The sequence below is a fragment of the Pristiophorus japonicus genome, chromosome 10, assembly GCF_044704955.1.
Source record: "Pristiophorus japonicus isolate sPriJap1 chromosome 10, sPriJap1.hap1, whole genome shotgun sequence".
NCBI lineage: Eukaryota > Metazoa > Chordata > Chondrichthyes > Pristiophoridae > Pristiophorus > Pristiophorus japonicus.
This window is the reverse complement of record NC_091986.1, coordinates 177,581,942-177,597,675: the sequence shown is the minus strand read 5'-3', so window position 1 is coordinate 177,597,675 and position 15,734 is coordinate 177,581,942.

Below are 15,734 nucleotides of genomic sequence, written 5' to 3'. Positions count from 1 at the left end.
ACTGCAGCTACCTCCGCCACCCAGAGTCACGAAGACCAGGAAGAAGTGCCAGTCTTTGAACCACTTGAGGTCGAGGAGGTGGAAGAGGAGGACTCCAGCCTCCTGACATGTGTGCCACCTGTCCGGCCAACATCGATGTCGGGGTCTGACTTCTTAGGATTCGAGTCAGGCGAAGCATAAACAAGTGCTGGGAGGCACAGAGACCATGCTGGAAAATCCACCAAGCCGCAAGCACCCAGGATGATGCAACAATCCAATGAGGGTGGAGGACGGCTCGCAGCAATTCACGAAATGGTCCAGCTATTGAGGACGAGCATCGAACTAGGTCGAGATGTGCTTCAGACTAATATGGCAGGGGGATGGGAACCAATGCAGGGAGACAGAGGGAGACAAAAAGGAGGCAAAAGCAAAAGACAGAAAGGAGGTGAGGAAAAGTGGAGGGCAAAGAAACCCAAGGCAAAGAACAAAAAGGGCCACTGTACAGCAAAATTCTAAAAGGACAAAGGGTGTTAAAAAAACAAGCCTGAAGGCTTTGTGTCTTAATGCAAGGAGTATCCGCAATAAGGTGGATGAATTAACTGTGCAAATAGATGTTAACAAATATGATGTGATTGGGATTACGGAGACTTGGATCCAGGATGATCAGGGCTGGGAACTCAACATCCAGGGGTATTCAACATTCAGGAAGGATAGAATAAAAGGAAAAGGAGATGGGGTAGCATTGCTGGTTAAAGAGGAGATTAATGCAAGAGTTAGGAAAGACATTAGCTTGGATGATGTGGAATCTATATGGGTAGAGCTGCAGAACACCAAAGGGCAAAAAATGTTAGTGGGGGTTGTGTACAGACCTCCAAACAGTAGTAGTGATGTTGGGGAGGGCATCAAACAGGAAATTAGGGGTGCATGCAATAAGGGTGCAGCAGTTATAATGGATGACTTTAATATGCACATAGATTGGGCTAGCCAAACTCGAAGCAATACGTGGAGGAGGATTTCCTGGAGTGCATAAGGGATGGTTTTCTAGATCAATATGTCGAGGAACCAACTAGGGGGGAGGCCATCTTAGACTGGGTGTTGTGTAATGAGAGAGGATTAATTAGCAATCTCATTGTGCGAGGCCCCTTGTGGAAGAGTGACCATAATATGGTGGAATTCTGCATTAGGATGGAGAATGAAACAATTAATTCAGAGACCATGGTCCAGAACTTAAAGAAGGGTAACTTTGAAAGTATGAGGCGTGAATTGGCTAGGATAGATTGGCGAATGATACTTAAGGGGTTGACTGTGGATGGGCAATGGCAGACATTTAGAGACCGCATGGATGAATTACAACAATTGTACATTCCTGTCTGGCGTAAAAATAAAAAAGGGAAGGTGGCTCAACCGTGGCTATCTAGGGAAATCAGGGATAGTATTAAAGCCAAGGAAGTGGCATACAAATTGGCCAGAAATAGCAGTAAACCCGGGGACTGGGAGAAATTTAGAACTCAGCAGAGGAGGACAAAGGGTTTGATTAGGGCAGGGAAAATGGAGTACGAGAAGAAGCTTGCAGGGAACATTAAGGCAGATTGCAAAAGTTTCTATAGGTATGTAAAGAGAAAAAGGTTAGTAAAGACAAACGTAGGTCCCCTGCAGTCAGAATCAGGGGAAGTCATAACGGGGAACAAAGAAATGGCAGACCAATTGAACAAGTACTTTGGTTCAGTATTCACTAAGGAGGACACAAACAACCTTCCGGATATAAAAGGGGTCAGAGGGTCTAGTAAGGAGGAGGAACTGAGGGAAATCTTTATTAGTCGGGAAATTGTGTTGGGGAAATTGATGGGATTGAAGGCCGATAAATCCCCAGGGCCTGATGGACTGCATCCCAGAGTACTTAAGGAGGTGACCTTGGAAATAGCGGATGCATTGACAGGCATTTTCCAACATTCCATTGACTCTGGATCAGTTCCTATCGAGTGGAGGGTAGCCAATGTAATCCCACTTTTTAAAAAAGGAGGGAGAGAGAAAACGGAATTATAGACCGGTCAGCCTGACCTCAGTAGTGGGTAAAATGATGGAATCAATTATTAAGGATGTCATAGCATGGCATTTGGAAAATGGTGACATGATAGGTCCAAGTCAGCATGAATTTGTGAAAGGGAAATCATGCTTGACAAATCTTCTGGAATTTTTTGAGGATGTTTCCAGTAAAGTGGACAAAGGAGAACCAGTTGATGTGGTATATTTGGACTTTCAGAAAGCTTTCGACAAGGTCCCACACAAGAGATTAATGTGCAAAGTTAACACACATGGGATTGGGGGTAGTGTGCTGACGTGGATTGAGAACTGGTTGTCAGACAGGAAGCAAAGAGTAGGAGTAAATGGGGACTTTAGACGAGGGGATTAAATGTAGTATCTCCAAATTTGCGGATGACACTAAGTTGGGTGGCAGTGTGAGCTGCGAGGAGGAAGCTATGAGGCTGCAGAGTGACTTGGATAGGTTAGGTGAGTGGGCAAATGAATGGCAGATGAAGTATAATGTGGATAAATGTGAGGTTATCCACTTTGGTTGTAAAAACAGAGAGACAGACTATTATCTGAATGGTGACAGATTAGGAAAAGGGAAGGTGCAACGAGACCTGGGTGTCATGGTACATCAGTCATTGAAGGTTGGCATGCAGGTACAGCAGGCGGTTAAGAAAGCAAATGGCATGTTGGCCTTCATAGCGAGGGGATTTGAGTACAGGGGCAGGGAGGTGTTACTACAGTTGTACAGGGCCTTGGTGAGGCCACACCTGGAGTATTGTGTACAGTTTTGGTCTCCTAATTTGAGGAAGGACATTCTTGCTATTGAGGGAGTGCAGCGAAGATTCACCAGACTGATTCCCGGGATGGTGGGACTGACCTATCAAGAAAGACTGGATCAACTGGGCTTGTATTCACTGGAGTTCAGAAGAATGAGAGGGGACCTCATAGAAACGTTTAAAATTCTGACGGGTTTAGACAGGTTAGATGCAGGAAGAATATTCCCAATGTTGGGGAAGTCCAGAACCAGGGGTCACAGTCTAAGGATAAGGGGTAAGCCATTTAGGACCGAGATGAGGAGAAACTTCTTCACCCAGAGAGTGGTGAACCTGTGGAATTCTCTGCCACAGAAAGTAGTTGAGGCCAATTCACTAAATATATTCAAAAGGGAGTTAGATGAAATCCTTACTACTCGGGGGATCAAGGGGAATGGCGAGAAAGCAGGAAGGGGGTACTGAAGTTTCATGTTCAGCCATGAACTCATTGAATGGCGGTGCAGGCTAGAAGGGCTGAATGGCCTGCTCCTGCACCTATTTTCTATGTTTCTATGTTTCTATGTAGACCATGGCTGGGATAGCTGCCAGCATCGCTACCTTTGGTGAGCAGCATACTGCCAGTATGGAGCAGCTCATTAATGCAGTGGAGCACAATACCGACTCTATTGAGGCGATGAGGCAAGCGATGGCTTCTGGCCATGTCATGCAACCCCCTGAGCCCACACCATTGAGGCCGACAGATCCCGAGGAGCCTTCAATCATGCCCCCTACCTTCTCTCCAAGACAAACACATCAGCAGCACTCAGGCTGCCCTCCTGCACAACGTGATGGAGCAGAGGCGGTGAGGGGCAGGGGTGCGGCTCGCCGTCGTGAAGGCAAATATATGAAGAGGACCTCTTCATCAAGGGGGGAGGGGGGGAAAGGGAGGTGGTGGTGGTGGATATGTTCTTTACACCTCATTAAGTTGTGGCTGTTGTTTCACATGGGTCGTTGTCAATGTCGCTTGACTGGTCTCGGAACAACTGTACCTATGTTGGATTCAATTGTTTGCATGTTCTGTCACTTTGGCATGCTGCACTATTCAATAGTCACATTGTTCACCCACTCTTGGTCAGTGTCTCATATTTACATTATCTGGGGTGTGATCTGAGAAAATTACAAATCTTCTTCAGGTGTACAGCTGTATGAGGCATCTCTTGTCCTCTACATATGATGCGACTGATTAATGACGATTGCGATACGACAAGTAAGGGTCATCAATGCAGGAATGCTGTCATTCAATGAGAGACAATCGCGCTATTTGCAGGGCACACAGTTAAGGTTTGCACTTCAGTCCACTTTTTCTTAGGTCCATCATCACGGAGTCCCACCCCTGAAATCACATGTTCCTCAGTGACCTTGCAGTCCATTATATATCTTTTTCTGTCTTCTATACTTGAGGTGATGCTGTTCTCACTATCAGATGCTGCGACCTGCCAGAGCATTACATGTTCTCATTTTTGCCTATTTACTCTGACAGAAGCTCATATCATCTGTGCACTCCCATTCTGTCAATAACTCTATTCTGCCTGCAATAGTCTAAAAACCCTTGTAGGGCATCTCCTTTGAGCCTTTACCATCTCTCTGAACCCATTGCCTCTTCCTCTACCACACCTTCCCTTCAATGGAGTACTTTTCATTTACATGTCTGAACTCATTCTGTGCAGTTTAAGGTTGCTCAGATAACTAATTCTGAGCCTCTGATAATGGTGCAGCATATGGTCATTACCCGGGATGTGCAGCGCTGGAGCACACTGAGTGATTCTCCCTGCCACCCGATTCACTGCCAGCTCAGACCACCTTTTTGCCAGCGGTTCTTCTAAAGGGTGAGAGCACAATCTTAGAGAATCGTGCACTAGGAATATCCCTGTTTTTAAGCCTCTGGCATGGGCAGGCGGCAGGAAGTTGCACCAGCGGAACTTCACCGAGGAATCTCCTGCCAGGCGGGACCTGGGCGGCAGATGGGTAGTACCTGAGGAATCTGTGACAATGTTTTTTTTTGGGCGGAACCTCGGCGGCTGTGGGCGGAAATCTCACCAAGTTTAGGCCCTTAGTTTTTAGGGGAATCTCTATAGGTCAAAAGGTCTTGTCAATATTCAGGTTCAGGCCCACTCCTAAAAATAGGTTAAAAGTGACCTCCCGGAAGCTTGTAGTCACAGATGGTGGAGGGGCGAGCGGAACCAAAGTTGAGCTGGTCAAACACTTTGAGTGATCCCATGCATAACTAAAGGGAGCTCTAGTCAGAGAAAAAGAATGTAAGCTAAAGAAAACTGTTTATGTACGCCAACCGTTTGTCCGATCGGGATGGGGATTATCTATCTGTTAAGGTTATATGTTTTTGCTATATAACTAATGTGCTATATTCCGTCTTAAACTCTGATTAAACACAATATATCCACCAGATTGGTTTACAGTCGATCCTGATTATTAAAGTGAATAGAGATGGCATATTTCTAACACTCCACATCAAAATACTTCATTGGCTATGGGGCATGGTACTTTGAGACATCCTGAGATCATGAAAGGCTCTATATAAATGCATGTTCTTTCCGTCTGTCTCCAAATCATTTTTCACAATCGCCTCTTTTATTCCTGTTAAAATAATTGTAGGTTTCACATTAAGGAATGGTCATTGTGGCACCATCCCTGCTAAATCATTATTTTGTGGCTATATCTCAGGACAACATATTATTTTGTCTTGCACCTCATAATTTATAGGCTTATGATACAAGCCTATGAGGATTTAATGGATTTTTACTTTTTTTTAAGCTATTTTAATAGAGACGGCAACCCATTTAAAATAGACAGAATAAAACCTCTAATACAATAATGTCCTGGGTTAAAGATACAGTACTTGCTTTTGGTAATTTTTAGCAATGAATCAGACCAAGGCTTACGCTGAGCCTAGTTGGCTCCATTCTTAAGGTAAACTGCCTAGGACTCATTTGCTTCTCTGTTAGCAGACATCAGCAAATGGCCTCAAACATGTGGATCTTTGTTCTTTTGTACCCTGTGTTCACAGGAAGTTGGGGGTGGGGGGGGCGGAGGGTTAAATTATCCCTGACTTGTCCAGGGGTTCATCAGTAATGCAGTCGTTTAAGTCACCCACCATCCTCCCAAGCTGCTATGTATTCAAGATATGAATTGCCTACTGGATGCCTGAAATACGGTAACAAATTATCTTATTGTCTGAGGTTGTTGTAGATAACATTTCCAATGGCTATCTTATTAACTTACTAATCTTCTCTTTGTCCCAGAAACTCCAGCATTGCCCTAGTTAAAAGCAACTGGGAGAACACAGCATCTGTGTGAATTAACCCTTAAAGTCCCAAACCAGAGTTTAGATCAGAAATAAGAACATAAGAAATAGGAGCAGGAGTAGGCTATTTGGCCTCTTGAGCCTGCTTTGTCATTTGATAAGATCATGGCTCAGCTCCACCTCCCTATAACCCTTATCGTTCAAAAATTTGTATCTGCACCTTAAATATATTCAGTGACCCAGCCACCACAGCTCTCTGTGAGAAGAAATTCCTCCTCATCTCAATTCTAAATGGGCGAGCCATTATTCTTAAACTATGCTCCCTAATTCTAGATTCCCCCATGAGTGGAAACATCCTCTCTGCATCTACTGTGTCAAGCCCCCTCAGTATCATATATGTTTCAATACAATCACCTTTCATTCTTCTAAACTCCAATGAGTAGAGGCCCAACATTTCTATATAAGTCAACCACTTCATCTCAGCAATCAACCTAGTGAACCTTCTCTGAACAGCCTCCAATGCAAGTATATCCCTCCTTAAATAAGGAGACCAAAACTGTACGCAGTACTCTAGGTGTGGTCTCACCAATACCCTGTACAGTTGTAGCACTTTCCTGCTTTTATACTCCATCCCCCTTGCAATAAAGGCCAACATTTCATTTGCCTTCCTGATTACTTGCTGTACCTACATACTAACTATTCAAGGTGTGGCACATCTGCAGTAAGACCTCCCTGCTCCTATACTCAAATCCTCTCGCTATGAAGGCCAAGCACCCCCAGGTCCCTCTGTACTGCAGCATTTTGTAATCTCTCTCTATTTAAATAATAATTTGCTTTTTTTATTTTTCCTGCCAAAGTGGATAACCTCACACTTTCCCACAATGTACATCATCTGCCAAATGTTTGCCCACTCACTTAGCCCGTCTATATCCATTTGCAGATTCTTTGTGTCCTCCTCATAACTTGCTTTCCCATTCATCTTTGTATCATTAGCAAACTTGGCTACTTTACACTCGGTCCCTTTTGCCACGTCATTAATATTTATTGTAAATAGTTGAGGCCCCAGCACCAAATACATTGTAAAATATAGAAACATAGAAAATAGGTGCAGGAGTAGACCATTCGGCCTTTCGAGCCTGCACCACCATTCAATATGATCATGGCTGATCATGCAACTTCAGTACCCCATTCCTGTTTTTTCTCCATACCCTTTGATCCCTTTAGCCGTAAGGGCCACATCTAACTCCCTTTTGAATATATCTAACGAACTGGCCTCAACAACTTTCTGTGGTAGAGAATTCCACAGGTTCACAATTCTCTGAATGAAGAAGTTTCTCCTCATCTCGGTCCTAAATGGCTTACCCCTTATCCTTAGACTGTGACCCCTGCTTCTGGACTTCCTCAACATTGGGAACATTCTTTCTGCATCTAACCTGTTCAATCCCGTCAGAAACGTATATGTTTCTATGGGATTCCCTCTCATTCTTCTAAAATTCCTGTGAATATAAGCCTAGTTGATCCAGTCTTTCTACATATGTCAGTCCCGCCATCCCGGGAATCAGTCTGGTGAACCTTTGCTGCACTCCCTCAATAACAAGAATGTCCTTCCTCAGATTAGGAGACCAAAACTGTACACAATATTCAAGGTGTGGCCTCACCAAGGCCCTGCATAACTGCAGTAAGACCTCCCTGCTCCTATACTCAAATCCTCTCGCTATGAAGGCCAACATGCCATTTGCCTGCTGTACCTGCATGCAACTTTCAATGACTGTTGTACCATAACACCCAGATCTCGTTGCATCTCCCGTTTTCCTAATCTGTCACCATTCAGATAATATTCTGCCTCCTGTTTTTGCCCCCAAAGTGGATAACCTCACATTTATCTACATTATACTGCATCTGCCATGCATTTGTCCACTCACCTAACCTATCCAAGTCACCCTGCAGCCTCTTAGCAAGCTCTTCACAGCTCACACTGCCACCAAGCTTAGTGTCATCTGCAAACTTGGAGATATTACATTCAATTCCTTTGTCCAAATCATTAATGTATATTGTAAATAGCTGGGGATCCAACACTGAACCTTGCGGTACCCCACTAATCACTGCCTGCCATTCTGAAAAGGACCCGTTTATTCCTATGCTTTGCTTCCTGTCTGCCAACTAGTTCTCTATCCATGTCAATACATAACCCCCAATACCATGTGCTTTAATTTTGCACACTAATCTCGTGTGGGACCTTGTCAAAAGCCTTTTGAAGTCCAAATACACCACATCCACTGGTTCTCCCTTGTCCACTCCACTAGTTACATCCTCAAAAAAATTCTAGAAGATTTGTCAAGCATGATTTCCCTTTCATAAATCCATGCTGACTTGGACCGATCTTGTCACTGCTTTCCAAATGCGATGCTATTTCATCTTTAATAATTGATTCCAACATTTTCCCCACTACCGATGTCAGGTTAACCGGTCTATAATTCCCTGTTTTCTCTCTCCTTTTTAAAAAAGTGGGGTTACATTAGCTACCCTCCAATCCATAGGAACTGATCCAGAGTCTATAGAATGTTGGAAAATGACCACCAATGCATCTACTATTTCTAGAGCCACTTCCTTATGTATTCTGGGATACAGCCTATCAGGCCCCGCGGATTTATCGGCCTTCAATCCCATCAATTTCCCTAACACAATTTCCTGATTAAGAATTTCCTTCAGTTCCTCCTTATCACTTACTTGACCCTTGGTTCCCTAGTATTTCCAGAAGGTTATTTGTGTCTTCCTTCGTGAAGACAGAACCAAAGTATTTGTTCAATTGGTCTGCCATTTCTTTGCTCCCCATTATAAATTCACCTAATTCTGACTGCAAGGGACCTACATTTGTCTTCACTAATCTTTTTCTCTTCACATACCTATAGAAGCTTTTGCAGTCAGTTTTTATGTTCCCTGTAAGCTTCCTCTCATACTCTATTTTCCCCCTCCTAATTAAACCCTTTGTCCTCCTCTGCTGAGTTCTTAACTTATCCCAGTCCTCAGGTTTGTTGCTTTTTTTGGCCACTTTATATGCCTCTTGGATTTAACACTATCCCGAATTACCCTTGTTAGCCATGGTTGAGCCACCTTCCCCATTTTATTTTTATGCCAGGCAAGAATGTAGAATTGTTGAAGTTCATCCATGTGATTTTTAAATGTCTGCCATTGTCTATCCACCATCAATCTTTGTAGTATCATTTGCCAGTCTATCCTAGTCAATTCACATCTCATACCATCGAAGTTACCTTTCTTTAAGTTCAGGACCCTAGTCGCTGAATTAACTGTCACTCTCCATCTTAATGAAGAATTCTCCAATTTATGGTCACTCTTCCCCAAGGGGCGTCGCACAACCCAGATTGCCAATTAATCCTCTCTCATTACGCAAGACCCAGTCAGGATGGCCTGCTCTCTAGTTGGTTCCTCAACCATCCCTTATACACTACAGGAAATCCTCCTCCACCGTATTGCTACCAGTTTGGTTAGCCCAATCTATATGTAGATTAAAGTCACCCATGATAACTGCTGTACCTTTATTACACGCATCCCTAATTTTCTGTTTAATGCCATCCCCAACCTCACTACCACTGTTTGGTGGTCTGTACACAACTCCCACTAGCGTTTTCTGCCCTTTGGTGTTCTGCAGCTCTATCCATACAGATTCCACATCATCCAAGCTAATGTCCTTCCTTACTATTGTGTTAATCTCTTTCACCAGCAGCACTACCCCATCTCCTTTTCCTTTCTGTCTATCCTTCCTGAATATTAAATACCCCGGATGTTGAGTTCCCAACCTTGGTCACCCTGGAGCCATGTCTCCGTAATCCCAATTACATCATATCCGTTAACAGCTTTCTGCGCAGTTAATTCATCCACCTTATTATGAATGCTCCTCATACTGAGACTCAGTCTTCAGGCTTGTTTTTTTGGCACTCTTTGTCCTTTTAGAATTATGATGTAATGATCTTTGCCTTTGATTTCTCTGCTCTCCACCTTTCCTTATTTCCTTTCTACCTTTTGCTTCTGCCCCCATTTTACTTCCATCTGTCTCCCTGCATAGATTCCCATCCCCCTGCCATATTAGTTTAAACCCTCCCCAACAGAACATTGGTTCTAGTCCTGCCCAGGTGCAGACCGTCCGGTTTGTACTGGTCCCACCTCCGCCAGAACCGGTTCCAATGTCCCAGGAATTTGAATCCCTCCCTCTTGCACCATTCCTCAAGCCACGTATTCATCTTAACTATCCTGTTATTTCTACTCTGACTAGCACGTGGCAATGGTAGCAATCCTTTGAGGTCCTACTTTTTAATTTAACTCCTAGCTCCCTAAATTCAGCTTGTAGGACCTCATCCTGTTTTTTTTAACCTATATCATAGTTTAAAACAAACATATAAATAGCTAATAATCCTTAGAATTAGTAGGATTCCCCAAAGTGCATGGGAATCAAAGATAATTAATTGTATCCATTATGCCTATAAAGTCCTGGATCGGTGCAGGATGCATTCACAGACGTATGGGCCACCATGGAGCACATGCCAACTCTGGCCAATACAGAAAGGGATTCAATTCAATTATTGTGAAAGCAGCCTTTGATCACGGAAAATGCATCTTCAAGTGAGTGCTTGATACCCGGTAGCACCCATCGTGCCTTGGAATTGCGCTAGTTCACTGTTGAGGAGAAATCTCCCTTTCTCCCTAGCGGATCTGCTGAGATAATGGATCGACGCTCGCGATGTACGACAGACTCAGAGATAGGTTCGAAATGATTTATTCCGACATATGCAGGAGAAGGTCTGTTCTTAGTTGCCCAAGACAGAGTCTTCAAAAACCCAAGTCTCACCTGTTATGTATGTAACCTTTATGTAACAACACTGCAATACTGTATATACGTAAGAAATGCACACCTTGACCACAGGGGGTGAACTTGTGCGAGAGACTCCTCACCTGGTCATCCAGGTATATAAAGGGAGGTCCCATGCAGGGTCATCACTTCCTGGTCCTGTGAATAAAGGTTCAGGTCATGGAGTGACCTTGTCCATAGAATGTGCCTCGTGTGGATTTGTGGTATTGTGTAAGGACTTTACATCACCGGCCTTTATACAGATTTAGTGGGCCGGTCTATAACAAATCTTGTGAAGTGACAGTGATCGAGAATGCTACCCATGACAATAACACAGATGTCTCTACAATCTTTGAAATGACAATTTAACTGCCACAAATAACACAGATGTAAGGCAAAGACAAATAACAGAATTTGTTACCGCAATTGGTTCAAAGAAAACATTCAATTCACAAAGCACAGAAACATTTGTTAACATGAAAGAAGGGAATTTTAGTTCAATTAAACGTTGGTTTAACCCTTATCAGACTGCCTGCTGAGTGAGCTGATCCCTTCATCTTACCGAGCATTTGGCCCCCTCCCTCTCGGAATGTGTTTGTTTCTACAGGTTTGACTTTATGGGCTTTCTCAGCCTGCTCCACCATTCTTTAAGAGTTAAACACACAAACTGTTCTATGTATTCCTTCAAAACCTAAGATTCATTTTTCTATCATAGTTTTACATACAACTTGTCGATAACTCCTTAACCTACTACAATCCCCCCTATGGCCCTTGGCTATACACAACAAGGCCATACCGTTGAGATTTGTTGAAGAACACCTTCCGGTTTTCTTGACTAGTGGCCATCTAGCCTGGAATACCATCACGTGTGTCTCCAAACCTCAAACAGTGCGCCCTTTGTCCGTCTACTGTTCATAAAGATTATCCTGCCCCGAGGTTGACCTAGCTTTAATTGCCTTTAGTAATCATCGGGCCTTCCGTTTTCTTGCTGCAGCACATTGCAAACACAACAAATTGAATCACGATAAGTCCATGAAATATTATCCTTATCCAAGGATGAATTTGAATGTTCAGCCCCCAGTTCCATTTGGTCATCACACCATGTGGTGACCTTAATGTCCTCGATATCTTTCCGAATGTCCTGATTGTTCTGCCTGAGAGTGTAGTAGGCCCTCTGACTCTTGGCGACTGTTTCTTGCAGTTTGACGAGGTGTTCTGGTAACAGGGGTACATAAGAACATAAGAAATAAAACAGGAGTAGGTCATATGGCCCTTCGAGCCTGCTCTGCCATTCAATAAGATCATGGCTGATCTGATCATGGATTCAGCTCCACTTCCCCGCACCGTTCCCCATAAACCCTTATCGTTTCAGAAATGTCGATTTCTGTCTTAAATGTATTCAATGTCCCAGCTTCCTCAGCTCTCTGAGGCAGCAAATTCCACAGATTTACAACCCTCAGAGAAGAAATTTCTCCTCATCTCCTCATCATGCCCTCTAGTTCTAGATTCTCCCATCAGTGGAAACATCCTCTCTGCATCCATCTTGTCAAGCCCCCTCATAATCTTATACGTTTCGATAAGATCACCTCTCATTCTTCTGAATTCCAGTGAGTAGAGGCCCAACCTACTCAACCTTTCCTCATAAGTCAACCCCCTCATCCCCAGAATCAATCTAGTGAACCTTCTCTCAACTGCCTCCAAAGCAAGTATATCCTTTCATAAATATGGAAACCAAAACTGCACACAGTATTCCAGGTGTGGCCTCACCAATACCTTGTATAGCTGTAGCAAGATTTCCCTGCTTTTATACTCCATCCCCTTTTCAATAAAGACCAAAATACCATTGGCCATCCTGATCACTTGCTATACCTGCATACGATCCTTTTGTGTTTCATGCACAAGTACCCCCAGATCCCGCTGTATCGTGGCACTTTGCAATCTTTCTCCATTTAAATAATAACTTGCTCTTTGATTTTTTTCTGCCAAAGTGCATGACCTCACACTTTCCAACATTATACTCCATCTGCCAAATTTTTGCCCACTCACTTGGCTTGTCTATGTCTTTTTGCAGATTTTTTGTGTCCTCCTCACACATTGCTTTTCCTCCCATCTTTGCATCATCAGCAAACTTGGCTACGTTACTCTCAGTCCCTTCTTCCAAGTCATTAATATAGATTATAAATAGTTGGGGTCCCAGCACTGATCCCTGCGGCACTCCACTAGTTGCTGGTTGCCAACCAGAGAATGAACCATTTATCCCGATTCTCTGTTTTCTGTTAGTTAGCCAATCCTCTATCCATGCTAATATATTACTCCCAACCCTGTGAACTTTTATCTTGTGCAGTAACCTTTTATGTGGCACCTTGTCAAATGTCTTCTGGAAGTCCAAACCACATCCACCGGTTCCCCTTTATCCACCCAGTTCATTACATCCTCAAAGAACTCCAGCAAATTTGTCAAACATGACTTCCCCTTCATAAATCCATGCTGACTCTGCCTGACCGAATTTTGCTTTTCCAAATGTCCTGCTACTGCTTCTTTAATAATGGACTCCAACATTTTCTCAACTACAGATGTTAGGCTAACTGGTCTATAGTTTCCTGCTTTTTGTCTGCCTCCTTTTTTAAATAGGGGCGTTACATTTGCAGTTTTCCAATCTGCTGGGATCTCCCCAGAATCCAGGGAATTTTGTAGGGCTTGTGCATAAAGTGGATGTGTTGAATGGTATAGATGGCATAAGCTGGTAGGAGAATGAGAAGGTGCTGAATGTAAAGATAAGTGTGTGTGATGTGAAGTGAGGAAGAAATGGTGGGAGTAATTGGTTGTTGTGCAAGTGGTAGTATGTGAAAAGTGAATGGTGCTAGTGTATGGTGTAAAGAGAGAAAAGGAAGAGTTGTGTGTGTGTGTGTGTGTTTGGAATGAGCAAGTGCAAGGGGTGGTTTTCAGGGGGTCAGCTTTCCCTTCTGACCTTATATGAGCGATTCCGAATCGCTCCCACACCCTTGATTCTAGACACTGGAATTCTGAAGGGACTGTGACAGACTTGGACAATCGGTTTCAAGGTAAGAAGCAGGTATGGCTTTATTGTGTTTAAAAAGTAAAAGGCACACCTTTAATAACACACACAGACCAATACACACTGAGGGGTACAACACATTGAATAAAATGTTAAATTACAGCCTGTGGGGAAAAGAATACAGCTTAAACTGTAAATGGGGTAAAGAGGAGAATGCAGATACATTCACACAAGTTATCCCAGCCTCCCCCCTCCCAATTTCCCTGACGAACTAAGTTATAGCTCGGAGGGTTCAGGGGCTATGCTCACCAATCCCTTTAGACAGTTGCCGGTGAATCGCGGTTTCGGGGTTCGCTGCACTTGACCTTCTAGGCAAGCTGCACCCCGGAGGACTTCGGACTGCATAGTCTTCGGTTGGGGTGCGTCCATTGATGCGCTAAGTTGCGTTTTGGATGTATGGGGTAAGTACCCACTTTCTTTGGTTAGGAATAGTTTTAGTTAGTCCCTTTCGGTAATTTCTCCCCCGTTGGGTCGTTCAAAAGTAGATTGTAGAATGGTTCTCAATTTGGTTGCTGACAACCTTCCGTTTCATGGGCCTCATGCTCGGTCAGTTCTTGATGAGTTCTGGTAGTTTCCTTCACTATTCCATTTCTTCACTGTAGAGGAAGCAGGCTGCTTGTGTCTGTGTCTGTGTTCCAGTCTGTGTCCTTGTTCGAGTCTGTGCGAGTTCCAGTCTGTGTTCTGTTCGAGTCTGTGCGAGTTCCAGTCTGTGTTCTGTTCGAGTCTGTGCGAGTTCCAGTCTGTGTTCTGTTCGAGTCTGTGCGAGTTCCAGTCTGTGTCCTTGTTCGAGTCTGTGCGAGTTCCAGTCTGTGTTCTGTTCGAGTCTGTGCGAGTTCCAGTCTGTGTTCTGTTCGAGTCTGTGCGAGTTCCAGTCTGTGTTCTGTTCGAGTCTGTGCGAGTTCCAGTCTGTGTTCTGTTCGAGTCTGTGCGAGTTCCAGTCTGTGTTCTGTTCGAGTCTGTGCGAGTTCCAGTCTGTGTCCTTGTTCGAGTCTGTACGAGTTCCAGTCTGTGTTCTGCTAGTTTTTCCTTGTAAAACTGGGGGATAGATATATCCCCAAAAAAAGGCTCCGTTATCTCCCATCAAATCTCTTGGGCTCTGTTTAAACTGTTCTGTCCATTGATTTTCAAATGTCTCCTTTGTCAGCAGTAACTCGATGTGTGAGAATGTGCTAATCACTGGTTTTGCATTGTCCAGTTTCCTGACCATAATTTCCATTGTGGTTGATTGGGTAATTCGATTATCTCTTCGGGGGTGAATAGCCTGGGATCCTTAATACACGAATTTGCTTCAGAGGTTGGCCCCACCTTCTGTATTTGGTAACTCTTTCGCAGCCAAAATGTTGTAAAATCTTAAAATTGATATGCTCCTTCCCATAGATGTTTAGGGGATCTCAAGCTTCTGTAACTTAGGAAAGGGGATTCAAAATGGACCTATGAGTCCAAACACCGGTGGTGGGGGGGGGTCTCCATGAATGCATCCCCTTTTATCCCCCGCAGGCTTCGTCTGCCCCTTTAAACTCATTTTAAAAGCCCAGAAAGGGATTCTTCTCCTCTGCAGGGGAAAGGTACCTGGAATCTTTGCGAGATATTGGTAAATTCTACATTCCCTCCTGTGATACCATATCACTTATGGTATCATCTTCGAGGTGAGCAAAGTTCCTGACTCCCAAGAGATAACCTTCCCCGTAAATTAGCTAAACTAATACCCAAAATGCA